This window comes from Pelobates fuscus, chromosome 1 (genome assembly GCF_036172605.1).
Source record: "Pelobates fuscus isolate aPelFus1 chromosome 1, aPelFus1.pri, whole genome shotgun sequence".
NCBI lineage: Eukaryota > Metazoa > Chordata > Amphibia > Anura > Pelobatidae > Pelobates > Pelobates fuscus.
The window spans coordinates 67,754,249-67,775,074 of record NC_086317.1 but is presented as its reverse complement, the minus strand read 5'-3'; positions in this window follow the sequence as shown (position 1 = coordinate 67,775,074).

Here is a 20,826-nt window from a genome sequence, read left to right as displayed (position 1 = left end):
GATTGTGCAAAAGGAAGTAATGGCATTCTGGCACACAGTGTTGGGGCAAGGGTCCACCTGACCACTGATACCTGGTCTGCAAAGCATGGTTAGGGCAGGTATATCACCTACACTGCGCATTGGGTAAACCTGCTGACGGCTGCAAAGCATGGAATGCGTGGCTCTGCAGAGGAGTTGGTGACACCGCCACGACTTGCAGGCAGGCCTGCTGCCACCTCCTCTACTCCTCCTACTCCATCCTCTTCCATAACCTCCTCGGCTGAGTCCTCTTCTGTTGCTGCGTCTTGCTCCACATCAACAGCACCCCCCAGCTCCCAGGTACTATTCCACATCCCAGATACGGCAGTGTCACGCCATCTTGGGTTTGACTTGCTTGAAAGCAGAGAGTCACACCGGACAAGCACTCCTGTCCGCCCTGAACGCACAGGTGGAAATGTGGCTGACTCCGCAGCAACTGGAGATCGGCAAAGTGGTTTGTGACAACGGAACAAATTTTTTGTCTGCATTGAAGTTGGGCAAGTTGACATATGTGCCGTGCATGGCACATGTGTGTAATCTGATCGTACAATGTTTTGTGCATAAGTACACAGGCTTACAGGACGTCCTGAAGCAGGCCAGGAAGATGTGTGGCCATTTCAGGCGTTCCTACACGGCCATGGCGCACTTTGCAGATATCCAGCGGCGAAACAGCATGCCAGTGAGGCACTTGATTTGCGACAGCCCGACACGTTGGAATTCAACACTCCTAATGTTCGACCACCTGCTCCAACAAGAAAAAGCCGTTAATTAATATTTGTATGACCGGGGTGCTAGGACAGCCTCTGGGGAGCTGGGAATTTTTTTGCCACATTACTGGACGCTCATGCGCAATGCCTGTAGGCTCATGCGTCCTTTTGAGGAGGTGACAAACCTAGTCAGTCGCACCATCAGTGACATCATACCATTTGTTTTCTTCCTGGAGCGTGCCCTGCGAAGAGTGCTGGATCAGGCCGTAGATGAGCGTGAAGAGGAAGAGGAAGAGTTGTGGTCACCATCACCACCAGAAACAGCCTTATCAGCATCGCTTGCTGGACCTGCGGCAACGCTGGAAGAGGATTGTGAGGAAGAGGAGTCAGAGGAGGAATGTGGCTTTGAGGAGGAGGAGGAAGACCAACCACAACAGGCATCCCAGGGTGCTCGTTGTCACCTATCTGGTACCCGTGGTGTTGTACGTGGCTGGGGGGAAGAACATACCTTCATTGAGATCACTGAGGAGGAGGAATGGGAAATGAGTAGCTCGGCATCCAACCTTGTGCAAATGGGGTCTTTCATGCTGTCGTGCCTGTTGAGGGACCCTCGTATAAAAAGGCTGAAGGAGAACGACCTGTACTGGGTGTCCACGCTACTAGACCCCCGGTATAAGCAGAAAGTGGCTGAAATGTTACCAAATTACAACAAGTCGGAAAGGATGCAGCATTTGCAAAATCAATTAAAAAGTATGCTTTACACAGCGTATAAGGGTGATGTTACAGCACAATGGGAATCTAACAGGGGAAGAGGTGAAAGTAATCCTCCTCCTCCCACGACCACGCCGGCAAGGGCAGGACGCTTTACAGACGTGTTGTTGATGGAGGACATGCAGAGCTTTTTAAGTCCTACGCATCGCCACAGCCCTTCGGGATCCACCCTCAGAGAACGACTCGACCGACAGGTAGCAGACTACCTCGCCTTAACAGCAGATATCGACACTCTGAGGAGCGATGAACCCCTTCACTACTGGGTGTGCAGGCTTGACCTGTGGCCTGAGCTATCTAATATTATATAATAGGTAATAGTATTACCATTATCACACAATTAGCCATTATAGGGGAATGAGTATAGTATCCCTTTGTTATTTATAAATGATACAATAAAGACTTTTGTCCATTACTCAATTTACTTTAACAAAGGGTACTAACCACAGTATTAGGAAGCATTACTCTGCTTTCCCTTTCCCCCTCTATTATACACCTATGCTCACTAGGATTTGTAGGTATCACTTTATTATAGTTGTCTAACCTTTTCCTATGCCAGTTTTAGATCTCCTTCTTGAGAGATTTTTTCTTTTTTTCAGTTTATTAGCATACCTGGGTACAAGCCCTCGGTGGGGCTGGCACCACCACCTGACCACATTTCCTCGTTTCTTCCACTCATACCGCTTTTTCCATCTTTGAAGGGGTTTGGCGAAACAAGGAAATAGTCCTCTACTCGTAACAGGGATTAAACTGATAAGAATAGTACTACTTAACACACCTTATAATAACGCAGAGAGAGGCAACGCAGAGAGAAGAGTCTGAAGAAGAGGAGTCAGAGGAGGAAGGTGGCTTTGAGGAGGTGGAAGACCAAACACAGCAGGCATCCCAGGGGGCTTGTTGTCACCTTTCGGGGACCCTTGGTGTTGTACGTGGCTGGGTGGAGGAATTGTCAGGATCGGGACAGGGATCCAACACGCAGAGTACAAACAGTAGCCAGATACGTATACCGGACCTTAGAATGGCCGGACTAACGTAAGTAGTACAGTATAGAATGGTCAAAGACAAGCCGAGGTCGAGGGTAACAGAAGACAGGTAAGCGAGAGACAAGCCGAATCGAGGGTAACAGAGATAAGCAGAGTAAGGTAAACAAGCCGGGTCAAAACCAAAAGGGATAATAGAATACACAAGCACTGAGTGACTAGAACAAGCTAGAACCACGACAGGGCAATGAGCTAATGAAAGAAGCTCTGTTAAATACCCTGTTCAGAGCAGTAACCACGCCTCCGAGGCGTCCTGATTGGTCCTGCAGCAATTGAGTGACAGGTCGTTCCGGAGGAGTGTCCTGATGACAACTTCCTGCCTAGATGCTGTAAAAGGCAGTCACTCCCTCGCGGCCGGCCTTGCATGACCGGATAGACCTTGGGGAAGGGAGCCATCAGGCCATCTGGATGGAGGAACAGCTAAGTCTCTACCTCTTTCGGAGGTAGAGACCACAGGTACCCTGACAGTACCCCCCCTCTCAGATACGCCCACCGGGCGGAATACACCAGGGCGAGAAGGGAATCGAGAGTGAAACGCCCTGCGGAGACGGGGAGCATGCACCTCCTCCTGAGGTACCCAACTTCTCTCCTCAGGACCATAACCCTTCCAATCGACCAGATATTGCAGTTTCCCCCGGGAGATTCGAGAATCAACGATGGAATTGACCTCATACTCCTCCTGACCCTCCACCTGAACTGAGCGGGGAGGGGCGATCGTGGAGGAGAACCTGTTACATATTAATGGTTTTAGCAAGGAAACATGAAATGAATTAGGAGTGCGTAAGGCATTAGGCAACGCTAAGCGATACGCAACTGGGTTAATTTGAGACAGTACCCTGTAAGGTCCAATATATCGAGGAGCAAACTTCATGGACGGCACTTTTAACCGAATGTTTCTAGTACTTAACCATACTCTATCGCCTGGAACAAACACCGGTGCTGCCCTTCTACGTTTGTCAGCGTGTTTTTTAACCAGCGTAGAATTGTGCAGAAGGATTTGTCGAGTTTGATCCCACAACTTTCTTAAATTGGCAACATGAACATCCACCGACGGTATCCCTTGAGAAGAAGACTCCGAAGGAAGGATGGAAGGATGAAAGCCATAATTCAAGAAAAAAGGGCTAGAATGCGTAGAATCACAAATGAGATTGTTATGAGCAAACTCCGCCCAAGGAATCAAACCGACCCAATCGTCCTGGTGTTCTGAAACGAAACAACGTAAATATTGTTCAACTTTTTGGTTAGTGCGTTCAGCAGCTCCATTGGACTGAGGATGATAGGCAGAGGAGAAATTCAATTTGATGCCTAGTTGGGAGCAGAATGATCTCCAAAAACGGGAAACAAATTGGGAGCCTCTGTCAGAGACAATTTGGGAAGGTATCCCATGCAAACGGAAAATCTCCCTGGCGAATATCTCCGCTAATTCGGGCGAAGATGGGAGTTTAGGTAAGGGAATGAAGTGAGCCATTTTAGTAAATCTGTCTACCACAGTGAGGATGACAGTCTGCTTTTTAGAGATAGGCAAATGAACAATGAAGTCCATTGCCAGGATGCCCAGCCACCTTGCTGTTATGGAGACAGCGTAGCACCTCCAGTTGGAGAGCGGCAGGAACGAAGTGTCGATCCCCAGGAGTCTGTTTGGGTGCCAAATGCTGAAACTTCATGATCTCAGAAAGCAATGGAGAGTGAATCCTGAGATTCGTGTTCGCGATGATATTCCCCTTAGGAACTATGGAGGACAGAAGTGGTTCAGTTATAGTGGATGGTTCATATTGACGAGACAAAGCATCGGCTTTAGAGTTCTTAGAACCAGGTCTATACGTAAGTACATAATTAAAGTGAGTGAGGAACAAGGCCCAGCGAGCCTGCCTGGCGGACAAGCGCTTAGCCTCCCCAATATAAGACAAGTTCTTATGATCCGTTAGAATAGTAACAGGGTGTAGTGTCCCTTCCAGTAAATGTCTCCACTCCTTTAAAGCCTTAATGACCGCTAATAGTTCCCTCTCCCCGATGTCATATCTGCTCTCAGGCCCAGAAATTTTTTTAGAGAAGAAACCACAAGGGTGTAACGGTTTATCCACCCCTAACCTTTGAGACAGAACAGCCCCAACTCCTGTCTCAGAAGCATCGACCTCGAGCAAGAAAGGCAGAGTCGTATCAGGATGAACTAGAATGGGAGCTGAGGCAAAAAGTTCCTTGAGAGTCTTAAAAGCACCAAGAGCTTCCTCAGACCAGAACTTAGTGTCAGCCCCTTGTTTGGTCATATTGGTAATAGGCGCAATGATAGAGGAGTAACCCTTAATAAAGCGCCTATAGTAGTTGGAAAAACCAATAAACCTTTGGATAGCCTTGAGTCCTTTGGGCAAAGGCCAGTCTAAAATAGATTGGAGTTTACCAGGATCCATTTTAAAACCTTCCCCAGAAATCACGTACCCAAGAAAGTCTACCTGAGACTGATCAAAACTGCACTTCTCCAATTTGCAGTATAGACCATGTTGCAGAAGTTTGTGTAACACCTTTCTGACCTGTTTATGGTGAGTCTCAATCTCCTTAGAGTGTATTAGTATGTCGTCCAGGTAAACAATAACACAATCATGCTGAAACTCCCTAAGTACCTCATTAATCAAATCCTGAAATACCGCAGGAGCATTGCATAGTCCAAATGGCATAACAGTGTATTCGTAATGGCCATACCGGGTATTGAATGCCGTCATCCACTCGTGACCTTGCTGGATTCTCACCAAATTGTAAGCCCCTCTGAGATCTAACTTGGTGAACATTTTGGAGCCCTTAAGACGATCAAATAACTCGGTAATCAGTGGGATAGGATAGGCATTTCTGACAGTTATTTTATTCAAGCCTCGGTAATCGATACAAGGTCGCAGCGTGCCATCCTTCTTCTTAATGAAAAAGAACCCCGCCCCGGCCGGAGAAGAAGACCTCCTGATGAATCCCTTTTCTAAATTCTCCTGAATATACTCCTCTAGAACCGAATTTTCCTGAACAGACAAAGGATATACATGGCCCCTCGGAGGCATAGTCCCGGGTAGAAGCTTAATCTTACAGTCAAAAGACCTGTGTGGCGGCAAAGAATCGGCATTCTTCTTGTCAAACACTGCCCTTAAGTCTAGGTAAAGGTCTGGTATTTGTCTTTCTGTGGACTGAGTAGGATTCTCCTGTATGTTAATATTAGCTAATGGAGAAACCTTGCACAAACACCGATCCTGGCAGCCCTGGCCCCACGAGAGTATCTCCCCTAACTCCCAATCGATAATAGGGTTATGTTCTTTCAACCATGGGTACCCCAGAACTATGGGAACGGAAGGAGACGAAATGAGCAGAAGAGATAAATTCTCCACGTGTAGGATACCAACATTTAAATCAATGGGTATGGTTTCACGAAAGATAACAGGGTCTAGTAGTGGTCTACCATCTATGGCCTCAACGGCCAAGGGTGTCTCCCTTAGCTGGGATGGGAAATTGTTTTTACTAGCAAAGGCTTGGTCGATAAAATTCTCAGCAGCCCCGGAATCTATCAAAGCCATAGCCCTTACTACTCTTCTCCCGCACGTTAAGGAAACTGGTAGCAGAAGCCTGTGATCTTTATAATTAGGAGTAGAGGACAAAATAGAAACACCCAAGGCCTGTCCTCTAGAGAGACTTAGGTGCGAGCGTTTCCCGGGCGGTTAGGACAGTTCGAGAGTAAATGACCCTTAGCTCCACAATACATACACAAACCCTCTCTTCTCCTGTACTGTCTTTCCTCCTCAGAGAGGCGGGTATACCCTATCTGCATAGGTTCAGGAAGCAAAGATACCGTGGAGTCAGGACTTGGAAAAGCGGGGGCTAACCTAAAAGAAGGTCTCTGGTTCCTCTCTCGAGTGTTCTGTCTCTCTCTTAAACGTTCATCTATACGAGAGATGAACGAAATTAAATCCTCTAAATTCTCAGGGAGTTCTCTGGTAGCAACCTCATCAAGGATTACTTCAGATAAGCCATTCAAAAATACATCCATATACGCCTGCTCATTCCACTTGACTTCTGACGCCAGAGACCTGAACTCTAGTGCATGATCCACCAGTGTTCGGTTCTCCTGTTTCAGACGCAACAGTAATCTGGCTGCATTAACCTTTCTACCTGGAGGGTCAAATGTTCTTCTAAAAGCAGCTACAAAGGCGTTATAGTTATAAACTAATGGATTATCGTTCTCCCATAATGGGTTGGCCCATCTCAGAGCTTTTTCAATAAGTAGGGTGATAATAAATCCTACCTTTGCCTTATCTGTGGGATAAGAGCAAGGTTGCAATTCAAAGTGGATACTAATTTGGTTTAAGAAACCACGACACTTCTCAGGAGCCCCACCATAGCGTACTGGGGGGGTAATGTGAGAAGAAGCACCCACTGTGGCTACCTCTAGACCTGAACCGACAGGAGAAACAGGGGTATTACGTATCTCCTCTGGTGGGTTATTGGCACGAGATAATAGAGCCTGTAGCGCAAGCGCCATCTGATCCATTCTGTGATCCATGGCTTCAAACCTAGGATCAGGAGAAGCCAGCTGACTGTTTGTACTTTAAGGATCCATTGGCCCTGTCGTAATGTCAGGATCGGGACAGGGATCCAACACGCAGAGTACAAACAGTAGCCAGATACGTATACCGGACCTTAGAATGGCCGGACTAACGTAAGTAGTACAGTATAGAATGGTCAAAGACAAGCCGAGGTCGAGGGTAACAGAAGACAGGTAAGCGAGAGACAAGCCGAATCGAGGGTAACAGAGATAAGCAGAGTAAGGTAAACAAGCCGGGTCAAAACCAAAAGGGATAATAGAATACACAAGCACTGAGTGACTAGAACAAGCTAGAACCACGACAGGGCAATGAGCTAATGAAAGAAGCTCTGTTAAATACCCTGTTCAGAGCAGTAACCACGCCTCCGAGGCGTCCTGATTGGTCCTGCAGCAATTGAGTGACAGGTCGTTCCGGAGGAGTGTCCTGATGACAACTTCCTGCCTAGATGCTGTAAAAGGCAGTCACTCCCTCGCGGCCGGCCTTGCATGACCGGATAGACCTTGGGGAAGGGAGCCATCAGGCCGTCTGGATGGAGGAACAGCTAAGTCTCTACCTCTTTCGGAGGTAGAGACCACAGGTACCCTGACAGGAATAGACCTTCAATGACATCAGTGAGGACAAGGAACGGGACATGGATAGCTTGGTATCCAACCTTGTGCAAATGGGGAGTTTGCGGTTGTGCAAATGGACTGTTTGCGGTGCGTTAAACGGGGAGTTTGGTCTGTCACTGTGAAGCGGGCGTAACCCTTACACTACCTAATCGATACAACCTCATACAGTAGGTCCCCCCCCTCATTATTTTTTTGGCCCCCACCTATCGCTCACGGGTGGGGGCGGGCGGGAGGACAGTAGGTCCACCCCATTGTGATTTATGGCCCCCACCCACCGCGCAGGGGTGGGGGCCAGGGGGTCACCCCCCTTATCCTTATTTACTGAATATTCCCCTGTATAACAATGTTTGGCATTTAGTGAATATTCCCTATTCTGCTCTGTGTCAGTGTGTATCAGGGTCTCGGAGGACAGGTGTCAATACATATCTAAAGAAAAGAAAAATGTTACCTGCGCTTTCTCCTTAATCCCTATGTATATTTAGACAAATGGAGGTCATTTAGTTGCTCCAATGGCCATTGGAGGGAATGCCCGCCTGCCAACGTCAAGGCAGACCTCCCTTAGCGGGTCCTAACACTGACCCTTCAGCCTGCTTCCTTGAGCTTCTGGCAAAGATATCTCTAATGAGACAGAAAGGGGTATTTTTTTATATACACCCCTATACTTATTAACCCTTAATAGGGAACACATGGGATGGGTAGCAGCATTGTAACCAGGCTGTGTGATACAAAGTAAATACAAATACAAAAAGAGAAGTCCTGCGCTTAAGCAGCAAGGACTACAATACACATCAGCCCCAATACATAGTAAAAACCAAAGAAAAGAAAAATGTTACCTGCGCTTTCTCCTTAATCCCTATGTATATTTAGACAAATGGAGGTCATTTAGTTGCTCCAATGGCCATTGGAGGGAATGCCCGCCTGCCAACGTCAAGGCAGACCCCCCTAAGCGGGTCCTAACACTGACCCTTCAGCCTGCTTCCTTGAGCTTCTGGCAAAGATATCTCTAATGAGACAGAAAGGGGTATTTTTTATATACACCCCTATACTTATTAACCCTTAATAGGGAACACATGGGATGGGTAGCAGCATTGTAAAAGTAAATACAAATACAAATACAAAAAGAGAAGTCCTGCGCTTAAGCAGCAAGTCAATACATATCTGCCAAGTGACCCTATGTAGGGGGAACAGTCCCTATTCTGCTCTGTGTCAGTGTGTATCAGGGTCTCTGAGGACAGGTGTCAATCCATATCTGCCAAGTGACCCTATGTAGGGGGAACAGTCCCTATTCTGCTCTGTGTCAGTGTGTATCAGGGTCTCTGAGGACAGGTGTCAATCCATATCTGCCAAGTGACCCTATGTAGGGGGAACAGTCCCTATTCTGCTCTGTGTCAGTGTGTATCAGGGTCTCTGAGGACAGGTGTCAATCCATATGTCAGGTGTCAATCCATATCCATTGTGATTTAGGAATGTTAGGTGATTTATGCCCTTTATGGATTAAAAGCAGACTCTGCATCAACTGTGTAATTTTCCATGGGAGTTTTGCCATGGATCCCCCTCCGGCATGCCACAGTCCAGGTGTTAGTCCCCTTGAAACAACTTTTCCATCACTATTGTGGCCAGAAAGAGTCCCTGTGTGTTTTAAAATTCGCCTGCCCATTGAAGTCTATGGCGGTTCGCCCGGTTCGCGAACATTTGCGGAAGTTCGCGTTCGTCGTTCGCGAACCGAAAATGTTATGTTCGCGACATCACTACTCTTCAAATCAGGATTAAAGCAAGACGTTGCAGAGCTCGTACTTCTTACAACCACCCGACATGGCGGCCAAGCCCCGCACCAATATTTTTTTTATATGTGATATATATTTTTTGATATTGTAATATTTAGTAAAAAATATTTTAGAACTTTATCTAAAAATATTAAAACATTTAACCCCTTAAGGACCAAACTTCTGGAATAAAAGGGAATCATGACATGTCACACATGTCATGTGTCCTTAAGGGGTTAAAAAGCATATCCAAAAATATTAAATTGTTACTTTTTGTATATTTTGGCACTTCTACTTCTACTTCTCACTTTATACGTTAGTTGTATTTATCTGAATGACTGTGTTCCATTTTGAAGTGTGTTAATAAAAAGTACATTAGCCTATTATACACCTGTCATTTGAAAATTAGCACTTTACATATACTTATTTCTATGCATTTTGAATCTGTTGTGCTCTCTTTGTGATTTTATGGTTGCATTACACTTGTGTGTAGTAGCAGGTATTAGATGGAATAAATAAGTAAGCTTCTGTACTTGTATGTTGATCTTTGTGCCATTTCATTTGATCAATTTGTACTAGACATGTGCAATTCGTTTCGGTTCGAATGTGAATTCGGACGAATTTCGGGCAATTCAGACATTCGGATGTCCGAAGTCCCGAATTGCCAAAGTCCCGAATTTCAGAAGTGCCAAATCGAACTGCTGAAGTCCCGAATTGCCAAAGTCCCGAATTTCAGAAGTGCCAAATCGAACTGCTGAAGTCCCGAATTTCAGAAGTGCCAAATCGAACTGCTGAAGTCCCGAATTGCCAAAGTCCCGAATTTCAGAAGTGCCAAATCGAACTGCTGAAGTCCTGAATTGCCGAAGTCCAGAATTTCAGAAGTGCCAAATCGAACTGCTGAAGTCCCGAATTGCCGAAGTCCAGAATTTCAGAAGTGCCAAATCGAACTGCTGAAGTCCCGAATTGCCAAAGTCCAGAATTTCGAAAGTGCCGAACTGAACTGAATGGCCGAAGTGCTGAATTTCGGAAGTGCCGAAGTGCTTTGGGTTTCTGAAAAAAATGCCAAAACAAGAGAGGAAGGCAAAATTATGTAAATAATGAGAGGGTTAGGGGTAGGGGTAGGGTAGGGTTAGTGTTAGGGAGCCCTACAGATTTTCTGAAGTCCCGAATTGCTGAAGTTCCAAACCGAACTGCCGAAGTCCCGAATTGCCAAAGTTCTGAATTGCTGAAGTGCCAAACCGACGAAGTTCAGAATTGACAAATTTGTTTTCTTACCTGCATTTTAGTTTGTATGGTTTAGGGGTCAAATTAATAACCGTACTAATCTTAAGATGGTCAGTGGTGTATTTTAGATCTGTGCTGCCCTAGGCATGATGGAACTAGGGCACCCCCTAATTTACATTGCCCCACCCCTTCATCTCAAGGCCACACCTCTTCCTGTTAAAGACTAACACACACTTTGACATAAGCACACTCTCAGATACACTGACATACACACACTCACTGATTTGACACAATCTGACAAACACACACAATCACTGACAGACACACACCCAATCACAGACACACAGACACTGACAGGCATACACAATCACTCAGGCACACATTCACTGACAGACAGACACTCACTCAGACACACAATCACTCAGACACACACACACACACTCACTCACAGACACACACACACACACACACAGACAGAGATACACACACAGCACTGGAGACGGTGTGTGAAAAAGATACTTGTATCTATAAATGGTGAGAAGGTGACCTGATAATGCAGTAGCCTAGGGTGCACCCCCCCAGGTGGCACAGTCTCCAGGTGATCGACAGGAGGGAAGTGTAGTGTGCAGTGGTCTCCTCCTGCCGGTCACTGCATGTAGTGAGGCCAAGCCGTGGACTGTGGTAGAGAAGCTTCTGTATCCCCCTACCTGGTCTCACAGGAGGTGCTCACTTTCTATCAGTCAGAGCAGAGGAAATACATGGTCCATGGCTCTGCCACGCTACAAGAGGGAGGTGAGCTGGCAGAGGGGGAGGGGTGAGAGAGACCACAAAGGGATGGTGGGGAAGGACCATAAAGGAAAGGGGTAAAGGGGCCATAAAGACACAGGGTGGAGAGACTACAAAGGAACAGAGTGACAAAGAGGTATATAGAGGGCTGTGGGGGCATAGAGACACACAGAGAGCTGAAGGGACAAAGACACTCAGAGGGGCTGGGGAAATAGAGACACATTAAAGAGTTGGGGTAAAAAGAGACAAACAAAGCTGGCAATTTTTATTTTGGTTGAAGGGTGCAAGTAGCTTGTCTTGCCTGGGGCGCAACATAGTTTTGCACAAGCCCTGAACATATTTTCCAAAGGTTTTACGGTATTTTGCATGGAGACTTAATGCTTCACTGATCACCTTTACAGAGATTACTTTAGCAATGAAGACATAGTATTGTACAAAATACAAGAGTAGCACAAACCTATTTTTAAAACGTACAAGGTTTCCCTGACATCTGACTGATCCAATTCTCAATCAGGATTATAGAAAAAAAAACATTACCACAACCTACAAGACTTAAATCATCTATCTAAATGGATAGTCTCTTTAGAATATAATCATTGCTATTTCTTTCACTTCTCTAAAGATTTTTAAAAAGACCTCAAAAATGACATTGCCACTTTAAGAACATTATGAAATAATAGTGAAACACATTTTACAATACATTTGAGATATTTCTACAGCACAAGTGGTGCACTTTAATTTAAACTTAGTGGTGCACTTTAATTTTAAACCTTATGGGTTCATAATATCCAAAAAATATATTTTTCTTGTCTCCACCCCTGGGGTTAATTTTTTTTATCTTTTGGGCTCTTTTCATATCTACAATACAGACACACCAACCAAGCTTCATCTGTGGTTTTTTTTCATTTGATGATGCATGGTTATATTACCAAATACATGGGCATTTAAGCATGTGTATGACATAATCGGGATTCACTTCAAATGAATGACACATGACAATATAACTTGTGTTTTAACACATTTCTGACCACAGGAGTGCAGCGGTCTTACCATGTCCGGCCTAGCAGAGCTCTTTGCAGCCTGCGGCCTGGGTTTCCTGCAAGTCCCACTAATTCAAAACAAATGTAAAACCTCTTGGTAATTCTTCCTTCTCAAGCAGATCCGTGAGGAGGATAAAGTTCGGCACTCATGTTATGTCTCTTATAGGAGTGATAAATGGGTCCCATAGCTCTCCGGCTGAGGCTGAAACAGCAACAATATTCTGCACTTTTCACTTTAGTTTAAGCGTCAGCATGGGACTAGGGATTTGAATATGTTCTGGCAGAATGCCCCCTCTTAGCTTGGCTCGTTTCTCTCAAATTACCAGCAAACCCTTTCTTTTATTATTTTAATATATTTGCAGCTCTCTTTCCTAATTAGAATTAAGGCCTGGAGGGATTTCGCAGGCCTTTACCATCCTTAGTGCCAGAGAAAACTGCACAAATCTTCCATTACACTCTGAAATTCTTGTTTGTTTTCTTCTTTAGAACCTTTTTTTTTTCCATCTCTTTGTACATCCAGACCCTGTGTAAGGTGTCCAGCTGCCTGAAGCATTGTACTGTCAAGGTCTGTGTTATACATAGTATGGGCAATGACATTGCCAGCATAAGTCCACCTAGAAAACACACTCTGTCCTGCCAAAATTGTCTATGTAGACACTGAACAGGTATTAGAAAGGCAGAGCATTACTAGATCTTCACGCAACCCATTCACATATACGCACTTGCCAAATTCTGCATTTAGATGTTGTGCGAATATACAGAAGGGCAATTTATTTTTGCAAGCCTATCACTAGACCTACTTTCATATAGTGAAACCGGCACTCTGATACAATTAAAGGGACACTGTAGTCACTGTAACCGCTTCATTTAAATGATGTAGTTATACTGTCTGGATTGCCCTGGTGCCTTCCTTCAATTCAGTGTTAAAACAGTTTTTAATGTTCTAATTTACAACCGAGAGTCCCCAGCATTCTATCCCCTCAGTGTGGCAAAAAGTAAATGAGAAAGAATTCACTTGAGCAGCAATGGGCGACAGCTATTGGCTGACTATGTCTGGTGACCACTTTCAGCCTATCACAGCGACCATCGCTGGTATAAGTTGGCTAGGAGGAAGTGTGCAATATTTACCTTAGACATACCTCCAGTGAGGGCTGGGCTGTGGGTGGCCAAGGACCATCATTCAGCTAGACATTGCAATTTCTTTCAAGACCGATCAAATTTGGTTTGAATTCTGCAATTAAGGAGCGTCCAAATTTTCTGAATTGAAAGAAAACAAAACTAAACTAATACAAATGTTAATTTCGTTCTTTCGGCTGTATAGTAGATAGTTCCGTTATTTGATTATTGGTATCCTTATAAAAATAGCAGATTAGGGAATTATCTACTAAACAGCTGAAATGTCAAAATGAAGAAAATGTATTTTCTTAATTATGATCTGTCAGCATTTTAGGAGATTACTCTCTAAACTGGTACTTTGTAGCCTTCATTCATTTATCATAGGGAATAACCAGCATCCTAATTTCATAAAATAACTACATTTCCTGATAAAATTTGGTTTGTTCAAATCCATATTTTCCACATTTTGGACAAACTGAAGTTAGAAAATGATCAAATCAAAACAAAGAAAAATTTTTCCCTGTGCACATTTCACAATCAGTGTTAACCCCTTAAGGACCAAACTTCTGGAATAAAAGGGAATCATGAATCATGCTCACATTTTTTTAACATTGAATGGAGGGACAGCTCCAGGGGACTTTAGGAACTACAACCTAATCAATGATGATATGGTTATAGAGCCTAAATTGTCCCATTAAGAATTTTAAACTCAATGTACATATACAATATGATTTCAGAATATTTTAAATAATACATTCTTTTAGTACATACTATTAGTACCACAATTGCAGCACATAACCTTTTCCCTAATTTAATCACATTTATTTACAGATACAACTGCAAAGAAATTATACACATTATTAGCCCCCATGTACTTTTTAAGTGATGCAAACAGATTGCAATGGTGATGTTAATATTTAGCTTGGGATAACCTGTAGCTTGAAGTTTACATCTGACCTACATGTCTTCACGTTAAACATACAATTACATTTTTATACATAAAAAAAAAAAAGGGTCCGTATCAGCAAACACATCAATGAAAAAATTCTAAACAGTAATGTGATAGTTGTTTTTACTATAAAAGCCTCACGCATGAAACGATCTTTATAACGGCGATAAACAATATATGTGATGTGGTTTACAAATATGTTTAAAAAGAACATTCTAAGTACCATAACCACTGCATATACCTAGCAGGTTTACTGCTCACCCAGTAGTATTCCTCGAGTCTTTGTACTATTTGCATAGCAGGTGAGCTGTTATAAGTTGTTGAGATGAGTTTTCATTCGACTTGCTGCAAGTGAACACTATGATGTTTACTATGAAAAATTTAATTCTTAGAAACATTAGATATGTCATTCAGGAGGGCATTTATAGTCAACGAGAATCATTTAGCTGGTTAAAGCATAGCACAGACAAGGAAGTGAATGTAAAACAAACAGGGGATGTTTGTCACTGCTGCAGAAGCTATTTTTGTAGTTGCTGAAATTTTTACGTTTTAAAAGTTTTCATTGAAACATTTTCATTAATAAATTCATTTTTGCCCTTGCGATAAGATGCCCTTAATGGCTCTAGCCCTTAAGCTATAACGTTTTTGCCCTTTCTCAGTAGTCTCTTATTTTTATTTTTGCTTTAGTGCATTTACTTGTGGTCCCCCTAAACTAGAAAGGTAATCCATGCTCAGAGCATGTGCTCATTGCCAAGAGGGGTATCCTCTACACCTGAATGGTGAGTCCTAAAGAATGGTTAACCAATCATATCCATTGTACAGCGCTGTGGAATTTGCTGTGGCTATATAAATAATAATAATAATAGTAATAATAATAACAATAATAATATGGCACTGATTATCAGAGTGGTCTGGCCTTGTAGGTGGAATCAGTCTGATATGGGACAGACCCAGGTTCTCTCTGTAATGGCACACTAGTACGAGAGATGAGACATGATATCTGAGCTGGGACTAACGAAGGGAAAGCTATTTTGTGTTTGCTGGTTCTGACTGTTTTCATGTCTGCTGTTTGTTTTTGCTTCTCTGTGAGAAGCGTTCATAGCATTCGGCTGCATCAACTGTGAAATTTAGAGTCTCCAATGAGAAATACTTTGTGTGGCCGCCAGCCTGACAGCCACTAGGGACATGTTTGTGGCCAAATGTAAATATTCTCTGAAACCACACTGTTAACATTTCCAGACTGCAGGAACAAGGGTAATGCACCAAAACCACTTTAATCTTTATTAAGATGAAGTGGCTGTGGTGCTCCGGGTGTGATATTTTTAATAATTCCATCTGCTGTCCTCTTCTTTTTTTGTGTTGAGAAGGCCTTACCAATATTTGCTGTTTTGATAATTTTGTTTTATTAGACTATTATATTTAAGTTGGTTAAACAGATTTTTAAAATGTGGCTTCTGTATTCACAACCTTTGCAGACTTTCTCATAATATATGGCTATACTGTAATCTGATTGACCTTGGAGTCAAATATAGACCAAGTACAAACAGTGTTACAAAAAATACAAGCTACATAACAGTACTTGAAGATAGGCGTATTAAACACAAGTAGGACCAGACATTTGCATAAGAGATGTAACGTTTTATCTCTCTTTAAAAACATTTTGTGACTTTGTATGTAAGTCAAGGGTGATAAAAAGGATCAAATTCTTGGTAAAATCTTGATCATTTTAGTTTCAACACAAAGTTTAAATGTTTTTTTAAATGCATTAGCTATACAGTGCCACAAATTGATGGTGTAATACACCCTGAAGCTTAGAGGGCAGTCTGCCCCAATCCTCTCCTGCTTTCTTCTCTGTTCTGCCCTCCTATCTCTCTCCTGGCATGTTCCCCTCCTCTCTGTATCCATCACTCTCCCGGCTGTAGTATCTCTGGAAGGATGTGACTGGCTCTCACTTCTTGCCAGGCTGCGTATAAGAAGGGGCACATGCTCACCGGGTGGCCCTAAATGCATGGTCCAACCGCTGGGCCCACTAAGTGTGCGTGCCACCTCACATTCAGTGCAGAGATTCCTCCCTCCACTGCAGATGCATGCTGATGTCTTCTGCGATCTTGACCAGTCTAAAAGAAGCATTGAATTGGAAATAAGCATGTGTGGCCAAACACCATGTCCCTTCATTGCTGTGACGATACCTTACCTTTCCCAACTGATTTTTGGTATTTGACTCTTGGCTCTCCTTCTGACTATTCTGTTCTCTGGTTTCCCGTATTATTGGCTTGGTTTATCTTGTGTGTCCATCTTCTGTACTCCCTTGACCTTTGGCTATTCCCTTTGACTATTCTCTGATGTAAACCCGGCCATTCTAAGGTCCGGTAAAAGTCTTCCTCTGGGTTACACTCTGTGTGAAGGGGTCACTGTCGTGACATTACACTAGGGCCATGGACCGTGCAGGTGTCAACCCTCTTGGGACGGAAAACTCCAGCACCTAATCCCTCAAGGAGGACAGGCCTTGGGTGTAATGTGTATGACCTCCTTCAATGATAAGAATGATCTTAGGCTACTTCTACCAGTGGTTATTGAATGGAAAGAAAAGAAGGTACACACCATTGCGTTGATAGATTCCGTGGCAGCCGAGAATTTTGTCGATCGCAAATTCGGTCAGAAACATGCTCTCCCATTTCTAAATAGATCTACACCCTTGGCCGTTGAGGCCATAGATGGTAGACCCATGTAGATTCCTTTTATCACTCAAGAAACTAATCCAGTGGTATTGACCGTAGGTTCCTTGCATAGGGAGGTTATAACCCTGCAACAAATCACCTCTCCCACCTTTGCTGTTATCCTTGGTTTTCCTTGGCTCTCCAAGCATAATCCTTTAATAGACTGGGAGAGAAAATACATCTTAAAATAGAACCTGTAGGTTTGCTTAATGTTTCGACTATGAAGCCATTGACCACTCAGATACCCAAACAGTACTTGGACCTAAAAGCAGTCTTTGAGCCACAGGAGGCAGAAAAGTTACCTCCTCATCGTTCATACGACTGCTCCATTGACTTGTTACCTGGCACTATGCCCCCTAGAGGAACCGTATATCCCCTCTCTGTGGCTGAGAATAAAGTACTAGAAGAGTACATCACAGAGAACTTAAGAAAAGGGTTTATCAATAAGTCTTCCTCCCCAGCTGGCGCTTGTTTTTTCTTTGTCTCCAAAAAGGAGAGAGATTTAAGACCCTGTATTGACTACCGAGGGTTAAACAAAATTACAATGCGTAACGCTTATCCTATACCATTAATAACTGAACTTTTCGACAGGTTGAAGGGGGCAACCATATTCACTAAGTTGTATTTGCGGGGAGCATACAATCTAGTCAGAATCAAGAAAGGGCATGAATGGAAGACTGCTTTTAAAACTCGCTATGGGCACTACGAGTATCGGGTTATGCCTTTCGGCTTATGTAACACCCCTGCAGTCTTTCAAGACTTCATAAACAATGTTTTAAGAGAATATTTACAGATGTTTGTAATAGTCTATTTAGACGATATATTGATCTACTCTAAGAGCATTAAGGAACACCATATGCATGTCAGGTTAGTTCTTTCTAAACTATTAGAAAACTAGCTATATTGTAAATTAGAGAAATGTCTGTTTGTCAAAGACAATGTGCATTTCCTGGGTTATATAATTTCAGGGTCTGTCTTTCAAATGGAACCAAAAAAGCTGGAGGCAATCCTACAATGGCCCTTACCCGTTGGACTCAAAGCTATCCAACGTTTACGGGGATTTGAAAATTTATTACAGGAAATTAATCAAGGGATTTTCCTCTATCACCTCCCCTATTACCGCCATGACACAAAAGGGGAGAAATTCTATGGAGTGGAGTCTCGAGGCTGAAGAAGCTTTTGAGAGATTAAAAAAGGCTTTTTCTTCAGCGCCAATATTGAGGCATCCAGATCCTTCACGTCCCTTTCTATTAGAGGTAGATGCATCAGAGTCTGGTATCAGGGCTGTAATATCTCAAAGACCCTCTGATGATCAACCTCTGCACCCCTGTGGATTTTCTTAACAGAAATTAACAAAAACAAAAAAAAAGATATTGGGGATAGGGAATTGTTGACTATTATTTCAGCTCTTAAAGAATGGAGTTATTTATTAAAAGGGTCATCTGTTCCTATTGCCATTCTCACTGACCATAAAAACCTTTCCTATTTCGGAGAGGTTAAAAGAATGTCAGACAGGCAGATTTGATGGTGTTTTTAACACACTTTAATTTACATTGTAACATATAGACCTGGATCAAAGAATACTAAGGCTGATGCCCTATCCCGCCAATATGAACATTTATCACCACCCGAAACCCAATTATCCTCCATAATCCCAGCCGATCACATAGTAGCCACTGCTCATGCCAAAATCTCTTCTGGGTTGATGGAGGAACTATCCAGATTCCAGGATGATACCTCCTTGACTGTTCCTCAGGGGAAATTATGTGTGCCTTTGACATATAGAAAAAAAGTCTTATCTCTTGTACATGACTCCAAATTAGTAGGTCTGAATCGCTACTGGAAAAACAATTCTGGTGGCCTTCATACAAGAAGGATGTTCATGAGTTCGTTCTTGCCTGTACTATCTGTTCCTCTACTAAATCACCTAATGGTCGTCCTTTTGGTCTTCTCATGCCATTACCTATTCCCGATAAACCATGGTTGAGTATTGCCATGGATTTTGAAGTCGACCTACCTCTTTCCAAGAATCACAGTGTGATATTGACTATTATAGACAGACTCTCTAAAATGACCCATCTGGTCCCACTAATCAAGTTACCATCTTCCTCCGAACTGGCCTCTTTGTTTATAAGGGAGGTAGTACGTTTACATGGTTTACCTCAAGATATTATTTCCGACAGAGGTCCGCAATTCGTTTCAATGTTCTGGAGGGCGTTTTGTAACCAATTAGGTATCAATCTCAATCTGTCTTCTTCTTACCATCCCCATTTGAACGGGGTTACGGAAAGGATGAATCAATCACTCGAGCAATACATCCGCTGTTTCACTTCCGATCATCAAGACGATTGGCTGGAGTTACTTCCGTTGGCTGAATTTGCCCATAATAATCTGGTGCATGAATCTACTCAACACAGTCCCTTTTTTGTCAATTATGGTTTTAACCCTACAACTCTTCCAAGTTCATTTTCGGCTACTGGAGTGCAGTGGTGTCTCTAGGATTAATTTTTAGGGGGGGCACATGGTGTGCCAGGGACAAAAGTAGGGGGGCACATTCAACCCCGCCCTCGCCGCAGTTTGACCCCGCCTCTGCCGCATGTTTAGCCCTGCCCCCCTGTGTTGTTTTTTTTTTTTATAATCCCTGGTGGAGGATTCATTATTTTCCACCAGGGATTTGATACAGTGCCATAGTTGCCAACATTTGAAAAACATTTCCATGGACATTTTGCAGCACAGCTATCAATTCTGTGTATAATATCTCTGGACAGTCAGTGCTCTCTGTATAATACAGGGTTGTGTGTATAATAAATTGGGACAGTCAGTGCTCCCTGTATAGTGCTGCTCTCTGTATAATACATGGCTGTGTGTATAATATCCCAGGACAGTCAGTGTTCCCTGTATAGTGCTGCTCTCTGTATAATACAGGTCTGTTAGTGTATAATATCCCAAGACAGAGAGCAGCACTATACAGGAACACTGACTATCCCGGGATATTATACACACACAGATCTGTATTATACAGAGAACAGCACTATAGTATTATAGAGATAGCTGAGCATATACCCCATGTCCCAATCTCTAGACTACTAGTACCCGTCAACAGCAGCTCCCAGACGCGTGTAACAGGGCTAAAGTGTGCGGCAGCTCACACAGATGATTCAGCGGTAAAGCGTACTCGCTGGCAGAGCCAAACTGAGAATCCAAAGCAGCCCTGGAAAAAAATGTATGCCATTTCTACAAGTCAACAGGGCCGCCATCAGGGGGTGACAACCATGACGGTTGTCATGGGCCCGGCAGTCCTGGGGGGCCCATCGGGTGGCCCACGCACTTAGGGACACCAAATGGGCCCTATATCTTCAGGGGCCCGGTCAGCGCTGTGGCCGTGGTATAGCGCGACAGGGCCCCTTTAAAAAAAAAAAAAATTGCAGCCACAGCAAGTGCTGCTGAGGAAGTGGTCACTTCCTCCCAGATCACTCCGCGCGGGAGGCGAGGAGCGCGCGCCGGGCAGTGAGGGAG